At 46.1% G+C, this 21,598-nt stretch overlaps 8 non-coding genes across 8 annotated transcripts; 5 read left to right on the top strand and 3 right to left on the bottom strand.

Moving 5' to 3' along the window:
* The first annotated feature begins 309 nt into the window (after nt 1-309).
* On the top strand, nt 310-391 carry trnas-uga (transfer RNA serine (anticodon UGA)). Its single transcript has one exon. It is a non-coding gene; the product is annotated as a tRNA-Ser (tRNA).
* Nucleotides 392-3,131: 2,740 nt separating this feature from the next.
* Nucleotides 3,132-3,203, top strand: trnae-cuc (transfer RNA glutamic acid (anticodon CUC)). The gene has a single exon. It is a non-coding gene; the product is annotated as a tRNA-Glu (tRNA).
* Nucleotides 3,204-3,945: 742 nt separating this feature from the next.
* trnaa-agc (transfer RNA alanine (anticodon AGC)) lies at nt 3,946-4,017 on the top strand. The gene has a single exon. It is a non-coding gene; the product is annotated as a tRNA-Ala (tRNA).
* A 982-nt stretch (nt 4,018-4,999) lies between these two features.
* On the top strand, nt 5,000-5,081 carry trnas-uga (transfer RNA serine (anticodon UGA)). The gene has a single exon. It is a non-coding gene; the product is annotated as a tRNA-Ser (tRNA).
* Nucleotides 5,082-7,809: 2,728 nt separating this feature from the next.
* On the top strand, nt 7,810-7,881 carry trnae-cuc (transfer RNA glutamic acid (anticodon CUC)). Its single transcript has one exon. It is a non-coding gene; the product is annotated as a tRNA-Glu (tRNA).
* Nucleotides 7,882-14,560: 6,679 nt separating this feature from the next.
* On the bottom strand, nt 14,561-14,632 carry trnaq-cug (transfer RNA glutamine (anticodon CUG)). Its single transcript has one exon. It is a non-coding gene; the product is annotated as a tRNA-Gln (tRNA).
* Nucleotides 14,633-16,703: 2,071 nt separating this feature from the next.
* On the bottom strand, nt 16,704-16,775 carry trnaq-cug (transfer RNA glutamine (anticodon CUG)). The gene has a single exon. It is a non-coding gene; the product is annotated as a tRNA-Gln (tRNA).
* Nucleotides 16,776-17,667: 892 nt separating this feature from the next.
* Nucleotides 17,668-17,740, bottom strand: trnaf-gaa (transfer RNA phenylalanine (anticodon GAA)). Its single transcript has one exon. It is a non-coding gene; the product is annotated as a tRNA-Phe (tRNA).
* Nucleotides 17,741-21,598: the final 3,858 nt, after the last annotated feature.

The following is a 21,598-nucleotide window of genomic DNA, read 5'->3' as shown; positions in this document are numbered from 1 at the left end:
AACTATGCACTGTTCTTTAACCTCTCAAACATCAATGAGGCTTATGTTACAATTCAATCTGTTACACTTGATCTTTATATTTCTCATATGGTCTAGGGGTTAGAATTTCTAGTTCTCGCCGAGGCAGCCTGGGCGACATTCCCAACTTCCAGTATGGGTATGTCTCGCCAAACCTGAGCTTAGAATGTTTAGTAAAACATGCTGTCTCCATGAATTCATGGAGAGTTAAATCTGGTAATGTAATTGCGCTAGTTTCAGAAAATAATGTGGATAATTTCCGCTTTCTTAAACACAGTTCAAATGTGTATTGTTGTTGTGGCCGAGAGGTTAAGGCGATGGACTTGAAATCCAGTGGGGTTTCCCCGCGCAGGTTCGAGTCCTGTCAGCAACGTGTGTTTAGCAGCACAGATTTTGAGGTTTCGTTCTATTCTATAAACCAGCATGTTTGCTGATGTTTAATTTCGGAGCCTCACTTCAGAACGAGGGCATGTATGAAATCCTTGTTTCAATCCCCTGCATCTCCATTCAATATGTTGATGGCACAAAGTGAAAAGTGTTGACTCCAGGTCTCGCTTGGACAATAATCATGACAGACAAGAGATGGTTATGTAGCTCAGTGTTAGAGCACAGTCTTTCGTAGCAAGATCCCAGTTCCACATTCCTTTAAAATTAGATTTCATATTTTGAAGCAATTTGAGTCTATTAGACGTATACAGCCCCATGGGCATTACGCACTGGCCTCTTGAACCAGGGACTGTGGGTTTGAGTCCCATGATCATAACCATTCAGCAGAGTGGCGCAGCGGAAGCGTGCTGGGCCCATAACCCAGAGGTCGATGGATCGATACCATCCTCTGCTAGAATGTTTTTACTTGCATTATTGCCATTGTCAATCCAAATTAACCAAGCTAGTCAGTAATGTGTTGGATGATGGAAGCCGATCTTCAGCGCAAGCTCCCAGTTCCACATTTGCTTTGAATCTAGCAGCACATTTCTTTTATCCATCCTACATTGTTATTTCTTTTTTGGGGAAAAGGATAGCTGAGTAGTGAAAGAAGATGTAGGTCAAAAAAGACCCATGATTAGACATTTTGAAGCAATTTGAGTCTATTATGGGTACATAACCCCATAAGCAATATGCACAGGATACTAGCCTCCAAAATCCGGGATTGTGGATTTCAGGTCCATGGTCTAATAGGCTGAGCCACAAGGAAAATACTAATCACTAGACTTGTTGCACGTGGAATGGGCTTATATCTATTACATACAGAACTGTTCCTTAACTCTCAAGCATCAATGAGGCCTTCTTTATACGTCATAAGGCGCTGGTGCAGCTAGCAGCCCGGTGTAAACGCTCTCTCTTTTTTCTCACACTTATTGTGCTTCATCTCCTATATTTTGTAAATATAGTTAGTACATTTTTTCTATTTTACTGTACGATAGGGACACGCGCTGGAATCGTTTTTAATTCAACTGTTTTTGACTTTTTTCGGCTGGATTTGAGCGTTTTTCATCCGAGCTAGCCCCCCCGCGCCCTCCGGCCGCCGCCAAAGTACGGCGTGTTGTCGGTACACGCTTATATACACGTTTATATGAAAGAGGAACTTCATGAACGATCGGGACACGCACTGGAATCGCTTTAAAATAACTTGTTTTGACTTTATTCGGCTGGATTGAGTGTTTTCGTCGTGTCGTGGCGATGTGTCTTGGCTCTGAGTCCCCCGGCTCCGGCCCCGCCCCCCGGCCGGCGCCGTACCGCGTTTACACAAAGGAGGAACTAATGAAACTGCGGAGAACAGTCGTCTTACCCGGAGATCGTCACGTTATCCCGGCGGACATCCTAAGGAAAACGCAACGAAGCAGACAGGCTGGACGTAAACTCAGAGAGAAGAGAGGGACAAACAGGAAGTCGGTTCCCGCCGTAGTCATGGGTAACGTGAGGTCCCTTCAAAATAAAATGACGGAAATAGCGAGCCTCATGCGGTCCCAGAGGATTTACAGTTTGTGAGAGCACGGGATTGTGTGTCTGACACTCGGACCTGCAGTGTGGGGGCGCCCCAGGGCACTGTCCTCGCGCCCTTTCTCTTCACCCTTTACACTGCAGACTTCAGACATGACACGGACAGCTGTGTCCTGTAGAAGTTCTCTGATGACTCTGCCATTATCGGACTCATCACGGACGAAGATGACGCGGAGTACAGAGGACTGGCGCAGGACTTTGTGGACTGGTGTCAGCGGAACCACCTCATCAACGCGGGGAAGACCAAGGAAATGGTGGTGGATTTCCGCAGACGCCACCCCACTGCCCCCTTACCAGTGAACATCCAGGGACGGGACATTGAGAGAATGGACTCATACAAGTACCTGGGTGTTGATCTGAACCACAAACTGGACTGGACTCATAACACAGACGCACTGTACAGGAAGAGCCAGAGTCGGCTCTACCTCCTGAGGAGACTCAGGTCTTTTGGAGTGACAGGGCCACTCCTGAAGACCTTCTACGACTCTGTGGTGGCATCAGCCCTCCTGTACGGTGTGGCCTGCTGGAGCAGCAGCATCACAGAGAGGGAGAGGAAGAGGCTGGACAAAGTCATCGAGAAGTCCAGCTCCGTCCTGGGCTGTGCTCTGGACTCGGTGCAGGAGGTGGGGGACACGAGGGTCCTGGCTAGATTCACATCTATGCTGGACCATGAGTGTCATCCCCTGCAGGACACTATGTCAACTCTGGAGAGCAGCTTCAGTGAGAGACTAATCCACCCTCGCTGTGTGAGGGAAAGGTTTCGTAGGTCTTTCCTTCCTGCTGCTGTCAGACTTTATAACAAACACTGTTAGTCCTGAACACTCGCAATACTGACCTAACCTAATACTGATGTGCAATTCCGTCATATGTGCAATTGCTGTTGGAATCCATGTGCAATTCATGTGCAATTACTGTGAAATTCATGTGCAATCTATGTGCCGTCATGACACATATTCATGTGCAATTACTGTTGTGATCACATGCAATGGTATTTATGTATTTATCTTATTATCTTATCTTATCTTATCTCATCTCATCTCATCTCATCTCATCTCATCTTATCTTATCTTATCTTTTTTACCATTAAATTAGCTCTTACCTTCTCAAATCCTTCCCATATGGTCTAGCGGTTAGGATTCCTGGCTCTCATTCAGGTGGCCCGGGTTCAACTCCCGGTATGGGAATATCTGGTCTGTCCTTCTGGAATACTTGTAGCCACATTATGTACAAGACTCACCGTGGTTACGAGTACTTTCAAGCTGGACGGAGGTGAAGAGAGGCATAGAAACTTGGCATCAATTTGGGCGCAGCATGCGGAAGTTTGTAATCAACCTTCAGCTTTTCTATGCATCTATAGACTAGCAGGTTGGTTGGTGTTTCTTTTTGGAGCATTTCTAGACAAAGTGGGTCAGCGGTAGAGCGCATACTTTACTTCATTTGGGATCAGTCATGTTTTCCAGCAATTCTTGACTGGACAAGCATATCTTGATTTTTTTATTGGTCTAAAGCTTTCACTGTAATTTTCCAAAGATGCAGTATTGTGGTGGCCAGGTGGTCAAGCTGATGGGCAAAAAATCCATTGGCATTGCTTCATATTTCTTAGAACCCTGCTGGAAACATACCTTTCTCTTCCCCCTGACCAGCAAAGGATGCCACCTGCTTAACAGTGCTTGATTTGTAAATATATAGGTACAGGAACACTTGTGGACTGGGTGATCAGGCCAAAAAAGTTACTGTAACACACAAAAAGTGACGCACATGTAAGTAAAGTAACAATGGGACAAACCTTTGTGTCACAACCAGTCAAATTGGAATAAACAAAAAAAAATGAAGAATTGAATTGCCTATCTGGTCACTGTTTCTGTTGATTCTATTCTATCTGTTCTGTTTTTGTCCATTCTATCATTTTAAGGCATTGATAAGGAAGGGGGTGTAGCTCAGTGGTAGAGCGAATGCTTAGCATGTACGAGGTCTTGGGTTCAATCCCCAGCATCTCCAGGTGACACTGTAGTCTTTGCTAATGGCCAGATTACACTGCAGTGAATTTTAGAGACCTTCACTTAAATATTTCAAATCAGCACATGTGGTGATTCAGTGCAAGCTCCCAGTCCCGCATTACCTTTGAACCTTGTAGCACTTATAAAATTCAAACAATATTATTTCATCCATCCACACTACCTGCAGGAAGGTGAGACAAAGTGGCCCATTCAGGTGGCCTGGGTTCAACTCCTGGCATGGGAACATTGTGGTCAGCCTTTTGGAAGACTTGAATCCACAGTATGAATAAGACACGCTGTGGGTTGTTAAGAGAGACATTGAAAAATCCCATCCATTTAGGATGCAGCGTGCAATATGCAGTAATCAACCTTTAGCTGTTCCATGCAACGTAGCAGCGGTTGTACTTGAAAGCATCCCTTCACAGGGACTGGAACTTAAATCTAGCTCCTTAGAGCACTCAGCCAGATTTTCTGGGGCGGGACAACACAAACTCAGAGCTGCTTGATAGTGCTTCCTACCCCATTAAAAAAAAACTGTATTAAAAATCAAGACCTGGCTCTATTTGGCTGAACCAAAAGAAAGATACAAATCCCGAGCTATGTGCTTCTCTCCATGACATGCAGAACCAAGCACATTTAGATATTAAAAATGCTTGCTTAAAAGCTGGTGACCCAACTATGCACTGTTCTTTAACCTCTCAAACATCAATGAGGCTTATGTTACAATTCAATCTGTTACACTTGATCTTTATATTTCTCATTTGGTCTAGGGGTTAGAATTTCTAGTTCTCGCCGAGGCAGCCTGGGCAACATTCCCAACTTCCAGTATGGGTATGTCTCGCCAAACCTGAGCTTAGAATGTTTAGTAAAACATGCTGTCTCCATGAATTCATGGAGAGTTAAATCTGGTAATGTAATTGCGCTAGTTTCAGAAAATAATGTGGATAATTTCCACTTTCTTAAACACAGTTTTGATGTATATTGTTGTTGTGGCCGAGAGGTTAAGGCGATGGACTTGAAATCCATTGGGGTTTCCCCGCGCAGGTTCGAGTCCTGTCAGCAACGTGTGTTTAGCAGCACAGATTTTGAGGTTCTATTCTATAAACCAGCATGTTTGCTGATGTTTAATTTCGGAGCCTTTCTATCAGAACGAGGGCATTTATGAAATCCTTGTTTCAATCCCCTGCATCTCCATTCAATATGTTGATGGCACAAAGTGAAAAGTGTTGACTCCAGGTCTCGCTTGGACAATAATCATGACAGACAAGAGATGGTTATGTAGCTCAGTGTTAGAGCACAGTCTTTCGTAGCAAGATCCCAGTTCCACATTCCTTTAAAATTAGATTTCATATTTTGAAGCGATTTGAGTCTATTAGACGTATACAGCCCCATGGGCATTACGCACTGGCCTCTTGAACCAGGGATTGTGGGTTTGAGTCCCATGATCATAACCATTCAGCAGAGTGGCGCAGCGGAAGCGTGCTGGGCCCATAACCCAGAGGTCGATGGATCGAAACCATCCTCTGCTAGAATGTTTTTTCTTGCATTATTGCCATTGTCAATCCAAATTAACCAAGCTAGTCAGTAATGTGTTGGATGATGGAAGCCGATCTTCAGCGCAAGCTCCCAGTTCCACATTTGCTTTGAATCTAGCAGCACATTTCTTTTATCCATCCTACATTGTTATTTCTTTTTTGGGGAAAAGGATAGCTGAGTAGTGAAAGAAGATGTAGGTCAAAAAAGACCCATGATTAGACATTTTGAAGCAATTTGAGTCTATTATGGGTACATAACCCCATAAGCAATATGCACAGGATACTAGCCTCCAAAATCCGGGATTGTGGATTTCAGGTCCATGGTCTAATAGGCTGAGCCACAAGGAAAATACTAATCACTAGACTTGTTGCACGTGGAATGGGCTTATATCTATTACATACAGAACTGTTCCTTAACTCTCAAGCATCAATGAGGCCTTCTTTATACGCCATAAGGCGCTGGTACAGCTAGCAGCCCGGTGTAAACGCTCTCTCTTTTTTCTCACACTTATTGTGCTTCATCTCCTATATTTTGTAAATATAGTTAGTACATTTTTTCTATTTTACTGTACGATAGGGACACGCGCTGGAATCGTTTTTAATTCAACTGTTTTTGACTTTTTTCAGCTGGATTTGAGCGTTTTTCGTCGTGTTGTTGTGATGTGAGCTAGCTCCGAGCTAGCCCCCCCGCGCCCTCCGGCCGCCGCCAAAGTACGGCGTGTTGTCGGTACACGCTTATATACACGTTTATATGAAAGAGGAACTTCATGAACGATCGGGACACGCACTGGAATCGCTTTAAAATAACTTGTTTTGACTTTATTCGGCTGGATTGAGTGTTTTCATCGTGTCTTGGCTCTGAGTCCCCCGGCTCCGGCCCCGCCCCCCGGCCGGCGCCGTACCGCGTTTACACAAAGGAGGAACTAATGAAACTGCGGAGAACAGTCGTCTTACCCGGAGATCGTCACGTTATCCCGGCGGACATCCTAAGGAAAACGCAACGAAGCAGACAGGCTGGACGTAAACTCAGAGAGAAGAGAGGGACAAACAGGAAGTCGGTTCCCGCCGTAGTCATGGGTAACGTGAGGTCCCTTCAAAATAAAATGACGGAAATAGCGAGCCTCATGCGGTCCCAGAGGATTTACAGTTTGTGAGAGCACGGGATTGTGTGTCTGACACTCGGACCTGCAGTGTGGGGGCGCCCCAGGGCACTGTCCTCGCGCCCTTTCTCTTCACCCTTTACACTGCAGACTTCAGACATGACACGGACAGCTGTGTCCTGCAGAAGTTCTCTGATGACTCTGCCATCATCGGACTCATCACGGACGAAGATGACGCAGAGTACAGAGGACTGGCGCAGGACTTTGAGGACTGGTGTCAGCGGAACCACCTCATCAAAGCGGGGAAGACCAAGGAAATGGTGGTGGATTTCCGCAGACGCCACCCCACTGCCCCCTTACCAGTGAACATCCAGGGACGGGACATTGAGAGAATGGACTCATACAAGTACCTGGGTGTTGATCTGAACCACAAACTGGACTGGACTCATAACACAGACGCACTGTACAGGAAGAGACAGAGTCGGCTCTACCTCCTGAGGAGACTCAGGTCTTTTGGAGTGACAGGGCCACTCCTGAAGACCTTCTACGACTCTGTGGTGGCATCAGCCCTCCTGTACGGTGTGGCCTGCTGGAGCAGCAGCATCACAGAGAGGGAGAGGAAGAGGCTGGACAAAGTCATCGAGAAGTCCAGCTCCGTCCTGGGCTGTGCTCTGGACTCGGTGCAGGAGGTGGGGGACATGAGGGTCCTGGCTAGATTCACATCTATGCTGGACCATGAGTGTCATCCCCTGCAGGACACTATGTCCGCTCTGGAGAGCAGCTTCAGTGAGAGACTAATCCACCCTCGCTGTGTGAGGGAAAGGTTTCGTAGGTCTTTCCTTCCTGCTGCTGTCAGACTTTATAACAAACACTGTTAGTCCTGAACACTCGCAATACTGACCTAACCTAATACTGATGTGCAATTCCGTCATATGTGCAATTGCTGTTGGAATCCATGTGCAATTCATGTGCAATTACTGTGAAATTCATGTGCAATCTATGTGCCTTCATGACACATATTCATGTGCAATTACTGTTGTGATCACATGCAATGGTATTTATGTATTTATCTTATTATCTTATCTCATCTCATCTCATCTTATCTTATCTTATCTTATCTTTTTTACCATTAAATTAGCTCTTACCTTCTCAAATCCTTCCCATATGGTCTAGCGGTTAGGATTCCTGGCTCTCATTCAGGTGGCCCGGGTTCAACTCCAGGTATGGGAATATCTGGTCTGTCCTTCTGGAATACTTGTAGCCACATTATGTACAAGACTCACCGTGGTTACGAGTACATTCAAGCTAGACGGAGGTGAAGAGAGGCATAGAAACTTGGCATCAATTTGGGCGCAGCATGCGGAAGTTTGTAATCAACCTTCAGCTTTTCTATGCATCTATAGACTAGCAGGTTGGTTGGTGTCCCTCTAATTGCAATAAGAAATGAAGAAAAACTCTGGATTCAGAGCGCTAACCGCTATACCGTTGAACCACACCTTTCTACAGGATGTCCTGTTTTGAAAATAAGTATGACATTTGATCATTGGGCTATATCAAAGAGAGCAGCATTGAAGTAGGCAAACTTCTGCTTCATGGTTTCATTGTGTGGTGGTCATCACATCTGCCCTACACGCAGAAGGTCTTGGGTACAACATTCAGCGAAACCAAACATGTTACCAAACATGTTCATGCGAACAATGTTCCAACGAAAGCTTGCTGTTTATGTTTTATAGATCCTTTCCAGGCCATTTATGTCCTGATCTCGCAAAATATCCAATCGACCCAGCATTCCTATTCATTGTATTTTTGAGCAAAGACTAACATTCAGGTACACATGCCGAAACCCGGGATTGAACCAGGAATAACGTAGCGAGAAAATGAACTAGTTCTGTGTGTCCTTTTTTCTTTTCTTTTGATTAAACATAAAACAATACAGGACACGACCAGGGAGCAAAAATCGTAATTAAAAGAACTTAATAGTTACATAAAACATATCATAACATGACATAACATAAAAACAAAATCACATTTAAATGAAAATAGGGGGCCTACTTGGTCCAAGTCAATCAAATTAGTGCTTATCCAAATTAAGCCTGAATGTCACTGTTTTCCATTCATCCAATGTCTAATGTCTGTTACTATGTCAGTCAAGTCTTTGATCGTTGGCGTGGTTGGTGTCGAGCATTTCTTTGTGATGGCCTTTTTCTCTACAGCCAAAAGTATGTTCCAAGGGTATCCATTTATTGTGTCCATGGCAGGAGTGTTGAGGCCCAAGTACATAGTTTTAAATTTGAGTGGGATGGCAAAGTGTGATAAAATGTGAATATATGATTGTATTTCTGTGATGTATTTTATCTGCATAATAGTGATATATTATCTGCATCATTAGTCTAAGAGAAGAACGGGTGTGTGAGAAACTGGATTTGTGAAGGGGTCGTAAAGATGGCCAAAGGATGTTTACCCGAGGGGGGGTGATAACCCAGAGGAGTCTGGGTAATGTTTACCCAAGGCTTGATCTCTACGGAAAAATACCAAGTGCCTTGATGTGAGGCTGACCAATGAGAAATGTGACCCGCCTATTCCAGAATATCTAATAAAACCAACCAGCATGGGAAATAACAGGGTGAGACGCGGGGGTGAGACACAGGAGGATCACGTAAGCTGCTTACAACAGCTTGCGTGATCAGTCCCCGCGTTTTCTCCCATGCATGCCATACAAATGTCTGATCTTTCTGTGTCGTTTCATATTCTAAGTTGAATTGTGTTCTCTATGTGTTAAGGAATAGCATCGGGTGTATGTCTCATTTCTTGACATTTTCTGGTCCTATCGAGCCGGATGACAAGCAGCCCCTTCGCGGAGATTGACGGGTGAATCGGTGAAGTCTGTGCACAGCTGAAAGAAGTCCACTTTTCCCGTGGCCGCCCATCGCACCTCATTCTCCGCCAGGAGAGCGCGTCGTTTCGAAGCAGCAGGAGAACACAGGCGACAAAGAAGGTCAGACAAAATTTTGTGTGTGAAAAAGAGTTAGCCATAAAACGTTTTTATGCATTAGTTTGATATTTACTGGAAAAATATTGTAGGCTTATGGACGAGATAAGTTTCTCACATAAAGCAAGGCAGTTAGGTATTACTGAGGAAATACCCAGTTTCAAATTACTGAGGAAATACGCAGTTTAGGTATTACTGAGGAAATACCCAGTTTAATATTACTGAGGAAATATGTGTGAATGTAAGCGCTGTGCACGAGCGAAGTAAGTAAGAGAGAAGTGTGAATGTGTGAATGAGGATTAATAAGTGATTAACTAACGAGTGTGAGAATCACAATTAATCAAGGGTCACAAGGCGTTATTCTGAGAGATCTAAAATTTGCAGTCACGGGTGAATCTTAAACACCACGTTTATGTCCGGAGGAATCTAATAAGGAATTTTCTCTAGAAGCTTGACATTAACCGTGACTGTAAAGCAAGTAGCATTTCTGTCAGACGACCGAGACCACATAATGCCAGAATTATCACCCCAAACTGTAAAAAGACAAAGGAAAAGTTATAGAGGATTTTGGAGGGAGACTTCCAGCGTGCTCAGATGACGTGGCAGAGAGGGGGAGATAAGGGGGGTCAACAAGACAGGAGAATGGGGAGAAAGCACTCAGAGGACGCTCTGAATGAATGAATTAGGAACTAAACTCAGCTGTTTTAAATTTTAGTCTGTAGAACAAATTTAAGGGTTTTGTTTGATTGACAACAATCAATTATAAAGATTTCATTAAACTTGATAAGAGATGAAGATGAATTCAGATTTTTATAGATGGCCAATATTTTGGGGAATGTGATCACAGACAGGACACTTCCTGTCCCCGACATAGATGACAAAAGTTGTGTTTTTACGGTATCGTGTTTTTTTGAGTGCACAGAACAAACCTACGTTTTGTTTTGTTTTATTTTTGGATTTGACAAAAAATATTTTTTGGACTTAATGCATGACTAGATCAAAGTACAGGACGAAAAGACAGAAGTGTTTTTAAATTTAGAATCAAATGCAGGCACAGGCCTGGTGTGATAATGTGGGTAAATTAATGACTACTGATGTTTTTGGACAGTAGAATGGGCAGTAAGTAAAGTGAAAAGTTATATCAGTAACTTATTTATTTGTATTATCATGAGGAAACCTCGTATTGCGATGTAGACGTAAGTGAGGGAATAAGTTAAATAGTGACGTGCCAATGTCCTCCTTGGAAAGACATGAATGGGTCATTAACTAAAGACAACAGGACACCAAGTCATAAAGATAGTCAGAGATAAGGGGCTATTGACTGGCAAAGAATCTGGAGAGGACTCAGGATGGAGCAGATGTCGTTATCTTTACGTATCACAGTGACAATTAACAGCAACTCCACCTCAGGGGGGGTTGACGTGATGGGTAATAGGAAAAGTTAAAATTAACAGGGAAAGAATTTGACATTCTAAAGTAAATACCTGAAGGATTGTTGAGATTCAATCAAGAATTGAATAGATTTAAATAAGACAATATCATCTAAATTTAGACGCTATAGAAGTTATGAAAACCAGTGATAATAGGACTTAAACATTATAGGACTCAGGACGGAGGCAAGAGATGGTTAGACTGATAAAATGACGTGCCTTATGGATAAGGGGAAGGTTTAGAATCATTTTGATTGTTAATACACATATAGACTTGCTAGAACAAACTAATACACAATGTTTGTAAAGCACCACATGAGCAGGTGTGAGAGATTGAGTTTGAATCTCACCTGAAGCACATATAAAAGATTAGCACATATTACATTAGATGTGTGACTTTATGCAGGCCACACAAACAGAGGAGATGTGAAATTATTAATTATGTGAAGAATTCTAAGTTGTGAACTGACCCTTATGGCCAGCTCAACGGGGGAATTATTGAGATAATTATTATTGTTTGATGTATTTGTAGTTGTATTGCACATACACACACACATACATACATACGCGCGCACACGTGGACAACCAAACATTTAGAGTTTGAAACTTTTAGAGTTTGAAACAAATGGTGGTAAAACAGATTTACAAGTTACAGATCGCAGAGGCAGTGTCGGATTACAGACACACAGGGTGGGGGCCCAGCGCCGTGGAAGGGGGGCTCAGCCAGGGATGTGACCACTGAACTGTGAAAAGTCAAGAGGTGACATTGCGGAGTGGAGTGACAGATGCAATTCCATCTCTTCCTTGATTACATCCTGGATTAGTGAACGTTGTAAACTATCTGGATTATTGAATTTTGGTTAAATGTAGAAGTTTGAGAAATGGGCAAAGCCATATCTCAAAAAGGAGGGCTATTGTACGTGTAAACAAATATTCCGAATCAAAAATTACTAAAAAAAAAATTGTAAACAAGAAAACTGAAATACACTGAATTGTCGAAAAGACTTTATCACCGCAGAGAACGTGTTGGAGATGTGGTGTTTACAGAAACGAGCCAAGTGGACGAGCAAGGTGGACGGAGCCACATCGTGTCGTCCTCACACCGACCATTGGAGGGACGAGAACATGGGTGCTCTCATGGGAAAGTGAGAGAAATGTCTGGACAACACAGCGGCAGATCCTTAACATCGCAGACGCAGGACTTTGTTTGTATTCTTCGTTTCTGTATGCAGAGACGACAGACAGATTCGTGTAGGCAAAGTACTATACTCTGCTACGATGAACGAGAGCCAGAGGCTACGGTGCGCAGAGTACCATACTCTGTGAAAAAGAATCAACGAGTTATCATCATCAAGTGATGACGGTAATATGGGTGCTGAACACCTGTATTATGCACCGGACAATCGGGACAATCGGGACAATCGATCAACATACACAACTGTGTATACCGGGAAATGAAACATACACAGACCTGGAATAGAGGGAAGCAAATAAGTGATCAACTTGAAAGGTTATGAAATGCATGATGTGTAATAATGTACAATGTATAATTGACATGACAGAGGCTGAAGAAACACAATGGCATATTATACAGCCACTGTTGTTTGCACGAACAGAGTGTATTTTTTATCTGCTACAACATAACTACATGTAATGTTAATGAGATTATGAATTGAGATGGAAAATGTACCAGTTCATATGTGTCATAGGTGTGACCGAAGCGAGCAGCGGGAGGAGGTCTCTTAAGAAACCAAGCAAGGACGTATGGTGATGTGGGGACACTTGTGGGACGTTGTGCCTATGTATCGCTTTTGTGATCAGCATCACCCAGAACCATACCGCAGGGTCAAGGGCGAGAGGTTAGTGGACAATCTGGTCCCAGTAGCACCTGATACTACGTATTTGATTCTATTGGGGTGTCCAGAGAGGTCCCTGACGAGTCAAAGTGACTGACCAGAGAGCAGCGGGTTTAAGGGCTTTCCGCTTGTACTTCTATATTTCCCATCACACCGCACAAAATATAGACAAGATAAATTGTCTGTTTGTCAAATTACAGAGATTGACCAATCTGACTCAAAATTTAGGACAGTAATGCTGTAGAAATGTTGTGGGCCGAGAGAAAAGAAGTGTGTTCAATGTTGAGAAATGTGCATAGACTTTTTGAGTGTAAAAGTGTCATTTTAACACCTATATGAAAGACATGTTGAAAACTGAAAAGAGTAATGTGTTTGGCATATGAGACAGTAGACTAATGCTTTGATAAACAGGAGGGAAATGTGATAAAATGTGAATATATGATTATATTTCTGTGATGTATTTTATCTGCATAATAGTGATATATTATCTGCATCATTAGTCTAAGAGAAGAACGGGTGTGTGACAAACTGGATTTGTGAAGGGGTCGTAAAGATGGCCAAAGGATGTTTACCAGAGGGGGGGTGATAACCCAGAGGAGTCTGGGTAATGTTTACCCAAGGCTTGATCTCTACGGAAAAATACCAAGTGCCTTGATGTGAAGCTGACCAATGAGAAATGTGACCCGCCTATTCCAGAATATCTAATAAAACCAACCAGCATGGGAAATAACAGGGTGAGACGCGGGGGTGAGACGCAGGAGGATCACGTAAGCTGCTTACAACAGCTTGCGTGATCAGTCCCCGCGTTTTCTCCCATGCATGCCATACAAATGTCTGATCTTTCTGTGTCGTTTCATATTCTAAGTTGAATTGTGTTCTCTATGTGTTAAGGAATAGCATCGGGTGTATGTCTCATTTCTTGACACAAAGTCAAAAACAGTCTGCAGTGCCCTGTGAATTTCAGTCCATTATTTTTGAGCAACAGCACAGCCCCAAAACACCTGATAGTGGTTTGCCTGCTGGGTTCTCCAGCAGTTAGCATTTCCTTGTGAATAATGGGCACTTTGACATGGTGTGGTGAAAAAACATATTTTTCCCCTTCAGGCATGTGATTTTGTGGTCTTCCTTAGGGCTGTTCCTACATTTCCACACTCTTGGTCAGACAAAACCAGGTTAACTTCTCGTTCCCATTGGTTTAGAATATACTTAGCAGAACGTTGTCCAGATTACCAATGCATTGAGATCATTTAGAAATGATTCCCCTCGCAAGTTCTGATTGATTGGTTTCAACAAAGATTACTGTCAGAGGATTATAGTGGTCATTTCTTTGTTTCATTTCTTGCTTATAATAAGTCCTATAAAAGTCCTGTCTCTCCAAGTCAAAGGATTCCTTCAACACATCAATGCTTTTCATTTGAGTTTCTTTTGCAATGCGGTGAAACGTTTACGCCTTTTGTAATCCAGGCGTTGAATCATAAGCTTGGTCATAAGAAAACCAACACCAGATTTTAACAGCTTTGTTTAGTTTGTATGCTTTGGTTGGCTCCTTTCAGGGGGTAAGCACAGATTTTACCCAAAGATTCTTCTTGTTTCTGCACTTTTTCAAAAGAGTAACGCTGCTCTCGGGGCACTCAAGGTTCCACCGAGAATTGAACTCGGATCGCTGGATTCAGAGTCCAGAGTGCTAACCATTACACCATGGAACCGCAGACTGGTCATTGGAAGGATAACTTTCATCCAAATCTATAAGTCTTTACATCAATCATCCCTTGCCAAAAAAATGAGAAACAAGGAGTGCAAACAGTGCAAATAATCTTGATGTACAGCAATACTTTTCCCTCTCTTAATGCAAAGTGTAGCAGCAGTAAACTTGAGGGGGAAAGGTATGGGTTTGAGGGCTCTTCTTGTGGGCTTTTCTGTCCTTGTAAATATTTTTCAGAGTAGGCATTTCCTGTTTACTAAACAGGCCCTTTGACCAAGGAAGCCGCAGCGCCATAATGATTTCCTGGTTTCCTTACATAATTAGATAAAGTGGTTACTTCTGGGATTGTATTTCTTGCTTGCTCTGGCAAGGTGCGCAGTCGTCCCTGGGTGGGCTCCAACCACCAACCTTTCGGTTAACAGCCGAACGCGCTAGCCGATTGCGCCACAGAGACGAGAATCTAGGCATATCCATAAAAGACTTGTCCCTCTAATTGCAATAAGAAATGAAGAAAAACTCTGGATTCAGAGCGCTAACCGCTATACCGTTGAACCACACCTTTCTACAGGATGTCCTGTTTTGAAAATAAGTATGACATTTGATCATTGGGCTATATCAAAGAGAGCAGCATTGAAGTAGGCAAACTTCTGCTTCATGGTTTCATTGTGTGGTGGTCATCACATCTGCCCTACACGCAGAAGGTCTTGGGTACAACATTCAGCAAAACCAAACATGTTACCAAACATGTTCATGCTAACAATGTTCCAACGAAAGCATGCTGTTTATGTTTTATAGATCCTTTCCAGGCCATTTATGTCCTGATCTCGCAAAATATCCAATAGACCCAGCATTCCTATTCATTGTATTTTTGAGCAAAGACTAACATTCAGGTACACATGCCGAAACCCGGGATTGAACCAGGAATAACGTAGCGAGAAAATGAACTAGTTCTGTGTGTCCTTTTTTCTTTTCTTTTGATTAAACATAAAACAATACAGGACACGACCAGGGAGCAAAAATCGTAATTAAAAGAACTTAATAGTTACATAAAACATAACATAACATAAAATAAAATAAAAACAAAATCACATTTAAATGAAAATAAGGGTCCTACTTGGTCCAAGTCAATCAAATTAGTGCTTATCCAAATTAAGCCTGGATGTCACTGTTTTCCATTCATCCAATGTCTAATGTCTGTTACTATGTCAGTCAAGTCTTTGATCGTTGGCGTGGTTGGTGTCGAGCATTTCTTTGTGATGGCCTTTTTCTCTACAGCCAAAAGTATGTTCCAAGGGTATCCATTTATTGTGTCCATGGCAGGAGTGTTGAGGCCCAAGTACATAGTTTTAAATTTGAGTGGGATGGCAAAGTCAAAAACAGTCTGCAGTGCCCTGTGAATTTCAGTCCATTATTTTTGAGCAACAGCACAGCCCCAAAACACCTGATAGTGGTTTGCCTGCTGGGTTCTCCAGCAGTTAGCATTTCCTTGTGAATAATGGGCACTTTGACATGGTGTGGTGAAAAAAACATATTTTTCCCCTTCAGGCATGTGATTTTGTGGTCTTCCTTAGGGCTGTTCCTACATTTCCACACTCTTGGTCAGACAAAACCAGGTTAACTTCTCGTTCCCATTGGTTTAGAATATACTTAGCAGAACGTTGTCCAGATTACCAATGCATTGAGATCATTTAGAAATGATTCCCCTCGCAAGTTCTGATTGATTGGTTTCAACAAAGATTACTGTCAGAGGATTATAGTGGTCATTTCTTTGTTTCATTTCTTGCTTATAATAAGTCCTATAAAAGTCCTGTCTCTCCAAGTCAAAGGATTCCTTCAACACATCAATGCTTTTCATTTGAGTTTCTTTTGCAATGCGGCGAAACGTTTACGCCTTTTGTAATCCAGGCGTTGAATCATAAGCTTGGTCATAAGAAAACCAGCTCCAGATTTTAACAGCTTTGTTTAGTTTGTATGCTTTGGTTGGCTCCTTTCAGGGGGTAAGCACAGATTTTACCCAAAGATTCTTCTTGTTTCTGCACTTTTTCAAAAGAGTAACGCTGCTCTCGGGGCACTCAAGGTTCCACCGAGATTTGAACTCGGATGGCTGGATTCAGAGTCCAGAGTGCTAACCATTACACCATGGAACCGCAGACTGGTCATTGGAAGGATAACTTTCATCCAAATCTATAAGTCTTTACATCAATCATCCCTTGCCAAAAAAATGAGAAACAAGGAGTGCAAACAGTGCAAATAATCTTGATGTGCAGCAATACTTTTCCCTCTCTTAATGCAAAGTGTAGCAGCAGTAAACTTGAGGGGGAAAGGTATGGGTTTGAGGGCTCTTCTTGTGGGCTTTTCTGTCCTTGTAAATATTTTTCATAGACAAAAGAGTAGGCATTTCCTGTTTACTAAACAGGCCCTTTGACCAAGGAAGCCGCAGCGCCATAACGATTTCCTGGTTTCCTTACATAATTACATACAGTGGTTACTTTTGGGATTGTATTTCTTGCTTGCTCTGGCAAGGTGCGCAGTCGTCCCTGGGTGGGCTCCAACCACCAACCTTTCGGTTAACAGCCGAACGCGCTAGCCGATTGCGCCACAGAGATGCATATCCATAAAAGACTTGTCCCTCTAATTGCAATAAGAAATGAAGAAAAACTCTGGATTCAGAGCGCTAACCGCTATACCGTTGAACCACACCTTTCTACAGGATATCCTGTTTTGAAAATAAGTATGACATTTGATCATTGGGCTATATCAAAGAGAGCAGCATTGAAGTAGGCAAACTTCTGCTTCATGGTTTCATTGTGTGGTGGTCATCACATCTGCCCTACACGCAGAAGGTCTTGGGTACAACATTCAGCGAAACCAAACATGTTACCAAACATGTTCATGCTAACAATGTTCCAACGAAAGCTTGCTGTTTATGTTTTATAGATCCTTTCCAGGCCATTTATGTCCTGATCTCGCAAAATATCCAATAGACCCAGCATTCCTATTCATTGTATTTTTGAGCAAAGACTAACATTCAGGTACACCTGCCGAAACCCCGGATTGAACCAGGGACCTTTAGATATTCAGTCTAACGCTCTCCCAACTGAGCTATTTCAGCTACTTTATCGAATAAATTAGGCAAGGGAGGGAAACGTGTGGCATAACGTAGCGAGAAAATGAACTATTTCTGTGTGTCCTTTTTTCTTTTCTTTTGATTAAACATAAAACAATACAGGACACGACCAGGGAGCAAAAATTGTAATTAAAAGAACTTAATAGTTACATAAAACATAACATAACATAACATAACATAACATAAAATAAAAACAAAATCACCTTTAAATGAAAATAGGGGCCTACTTGGTCCAAGTCAATAAAATTAGTGCTTATCCAAATTAAGCCTGAATGTCACTGTTTTCCATTCATCCAATGTCTAATGTCTGTTACTATGTCAGTCAAGTCTTTGATCGTTGGCGTGGTTGGTGTCGAGCATTTCTTTGTGATGGCCTTTTTCTCTACAGCCAAAAGTATGTTCCAAGGGTATCCATTTATTGTGTCCATGGCAGGAGTGTTGAGGCCCAAGTACATAGTTTTAAATTTGAGTGGGATGGCAAAGTCAAAAACAGTCTGCAGTGCCCTGTGAATTTCAGTCCATTATTTTTGAGCAACAGCACAGCCCCAAAACACCTGATAGTGGTTTGCCTGCTGGGTTCTCCAGCAGTTAGCATTTCCTTGTGAATAATGGGCACTTTGACATGGTGTGGTGAAAAAAACATATTTTTCCCCTTCAGGCATGTGATTTTGTGGTCTTCCTCAGGGCTGTTCCTACATTTCCACACTCTTGGTCAGACAAAACCAGGTTAACCCTTTAGGCGCCAGAGATTATGGATGAAATAAATGTATAAATAAAAAACTTCCTGAGATACAGAGAACTGAAGCCGGGGCACAGCTCTGGGTCGGCAGTGCCCCTGGAGGCCCGTAGAAGCTCCACACTCCAGTTGATTCTTGGATAAAAGTGCACCCAGCCGGTCTCGAACTCGCGTGAGGCGGAGCAGGGTTCACACACCCCGCACACGGCCAGACTTTGCCCGGCCAGGGAGCACCTTCTGCGGGTCGGAGGCTCCGGGTCGGAGCCCCTGGAGCCTGGAGCCCTCACTGGGCCCCGAACTCGGCTGCCGGAGGCAGTGCAGTGCCTCATGGATAAAGGTGCACCCAGCCGGTCTCGAACTCGCGTGAGGCGGAGCAGGGTTCACCCACCCCGCACACGGCCAGACTTTGCCCGGCCAGGGAGCACCTTCTGCGGGTCGGAGGCTCCGGGTCGGAGCCCCTGGAGCCTGGAGCCCTCACTGGGCCCCGAACTCGGCTGCCGGAGGCAGTGCAGTGCCTCATGGATAAAGGTGCACCCAGCCGGTCTCGAACTCGCGTGAGGCGGAGCAGGGTTCACCCACCCCGCACACGGCCAGACTTTGCCCGGCCAGGGAGCACCTTCTGCGGGTCGGAGGCTCCGGGTCGGAGCCCCTGGAGCCTGGAGCCCTCACTGGGCCCCGAACTCGGCTGCCGGAGGCAGTGCAGTGCCTCATGGATAAAGGTGCACCCAGCCGGTCTCGAACTCGCGTGAGGCGGAGCAGGGTTCACCCACCCCGCACACGGCCAGACTTTGCCCGGGGAAGGGCCACTCTGGCTGGGCATGGCCTCCGCTGAGCACCCCCTGGAGCCCCCGGAGCACCTCCAGAGCCACCCCCCACTCTCCCCAGATTCTGCCCGGGGAAGGGCCACTCTGGCTGGGCATGGCCTCCACTGAGCACCCCCTGGAGCCCCCGGAGCACCTCCAGAGCCACCCCCCACTCTCCCCAGACTCTGCCCGGGGAAGGGCCACTCTGGCTGGGCATGGCCTCCGCCGAGCACCCCCTGGAACCCCTGGAGCCCCTCCAGAGCCACCCCCCACTCCTCCAGACTCACCCCGGGGAAGGGCCACTCTGGCTGGGCATGGCCCCCACTGAGCACCCCCTGGAACCCCTGGAGCCCCCGGAGCACCTCCAGAGCCACCCCCCACTCTCCCCAGATTCTGCCCGGGGAAGGGCCACTCTGGCTGGGCATGGCCTCCACTGAGCACCCCCTGGAGCCCCCGGAGCACCTCCAGAGCCACCCCCCACTCTCCCCAGACTCTGCCCGGGGAAGGGCCACTCTGGCTGGGCATGGCCTCCGCCGAGCACCCCCTGGAAACCCTGGAGCCCCTCCAGAGCCACCCCCCACTCCTTCAGACTCACCCCGGGGAAGGGCCACTCTGGCTGGGCATGGCCCCCACTGAGCACCCCCTGGAACCCCTGGAGCCCCCGGAGCACCTCCAGAGCCACCCCCCACTCTCCCCAGATTCTGCCCGGGGAAGGGCCACTCTGGCTGGGCATGGCCTCCGCCGAGCACCCCCTGGAACCCCTGGAGCCCCTCCAGAGCCACCCCCCACTCCTCCAGACCCACCCAGGGGAAGGGCCACTCTGGCTGGGCATGGCCTCCGCCGAGCACCCCCTGGAACCCCTGGAGCCCCTCCAGAGCCACCCCGCATTCCCCCAAACTCAGTCTGGGGACGGGCCACTCGGGCTGGGCATGGCCTCCGCCGAGCACCCCCCTGGAACCCCTGGAGCCCCTCCAGAGCCACCCCGCATTCCCCCAAACTCAGTCTGGGGACGGGCCACTCGGGCTGGGCATGGCCTCCGCCGAGCACCCCCTGGAACCCCTGGAGCCCCTCCAGAGCCACCCCCCACTCCTCCAGACTCACCCCGGGGAAGGGCCACTCTGGCTGGGCATGGCCCCCACTGAGCACCCCCTGGAACCCTTGGAGCCCCCGGAGCACCTCCAGAGCCACCCCCCACTCTCCCCAGATTCTGCCCGGGGAAGGGCCACTCTGGCTGGGCATGGCCTCCGCCGAGCACCCCCTGGAACCCCTGGAGCCCCTCCAGAGCCACCCCGCATTCCCCCAAACTCAGTCTGGGGACGGGCCACTCTTCCCCGGGTTGCAGGCTCTGGGACTCCGGGGATGACCACCGGGGACCAGGCCCTCCCTTCGAACCCGGGGACCCACACTTAAGCACCCCCACACGGGCTACACACCCTTGGTTCAGCCCCCTGGAGGTCCGTGCCCTTGGTACTATACCATGGAAGTCCGTGCCCTTGGTACTCTGACTGGAGTACCAAGGGAACGGCCCAGCACTCACCACAGAGGCTCGCGCCGGCCCCGGCCCACCTTTCGTCCCCGGGTACCCACACTTAAGCACCCCCACACGAGCTACACACCCTTGGTGCAGCCCCCTGGAAGTCCGTGCCCTTGGTACTCTGAGCCACTTTAAAAGATAAAAAGCACCAGGACCCCAAGGCCCTGGCTCCCCTGTCCCCTACACCACACTTGGAGGCAGGGCCCTTGCCCTCCACTGGCTGCCCCCGCGCCCAATGTACTCCATAACCGAAGAAGAGAGGGGGGACCCGGAGGCCGGCCTACTAGGGTAACAGGTTTAATTTAGAGCCGGGGCTCTGGACCACAAATGCCTACAACCCCGCAGTGCGCAGGAGCCTTCGAAGCTGGATGAAACCAGAACGGGGCCCTACGATGGCGGTGACCAGCCACAGTTGATAGCAAAGTGAGCCCTGGACAGGCGCTGCATTTGACAAACTCAGAGACGAGGAAGGGACCGGAGTCGGACCAAATATATCATCTGGCGCTGTGTCCAGCGTGAGGGTGAGCCAGCGCAAATCAGGACCACAAATGCCTACAACCCCGCAGTGCGCAGGAGCCTTCGAAGCTGGATGAAACCAGAACGGGGCCCTACGATGGCGGTGACCAGCCACAGTTGATAGCAAAGTGAGCCCTGGACAGGCGCTGCATTTGACAAACTCAGAGACGAGGAAGGGACCGGAGTCGGACCAAATATATCATCTGGCGCTGTGTCCAGCGTGAGGGTGAGCCAGCGCAAATCAGGACCACAAA

Source organism: Eucyclogobius newberryi, unplaced genomic scaffold (genome assembly GCF_026437365.1).
Source record: "Eucyclogobius newberryi isolate DKJ021-1_F unplaced genomic scaffold, fEucNew1.0.hap1 SCAF_29, whole genome shotgun sequence".
Lineage (NCBI taxonomy): Eukaryota > Metazoa > Chordata > Actinopteri > Gobiiformes > Gobiidae > Eucyclogobius > Eucyclogobius newberryi.
Note: the sequence above shows the minus strand (reverse complement) of the source record. Positions and strands in the feature narration are given on the sequence as shown.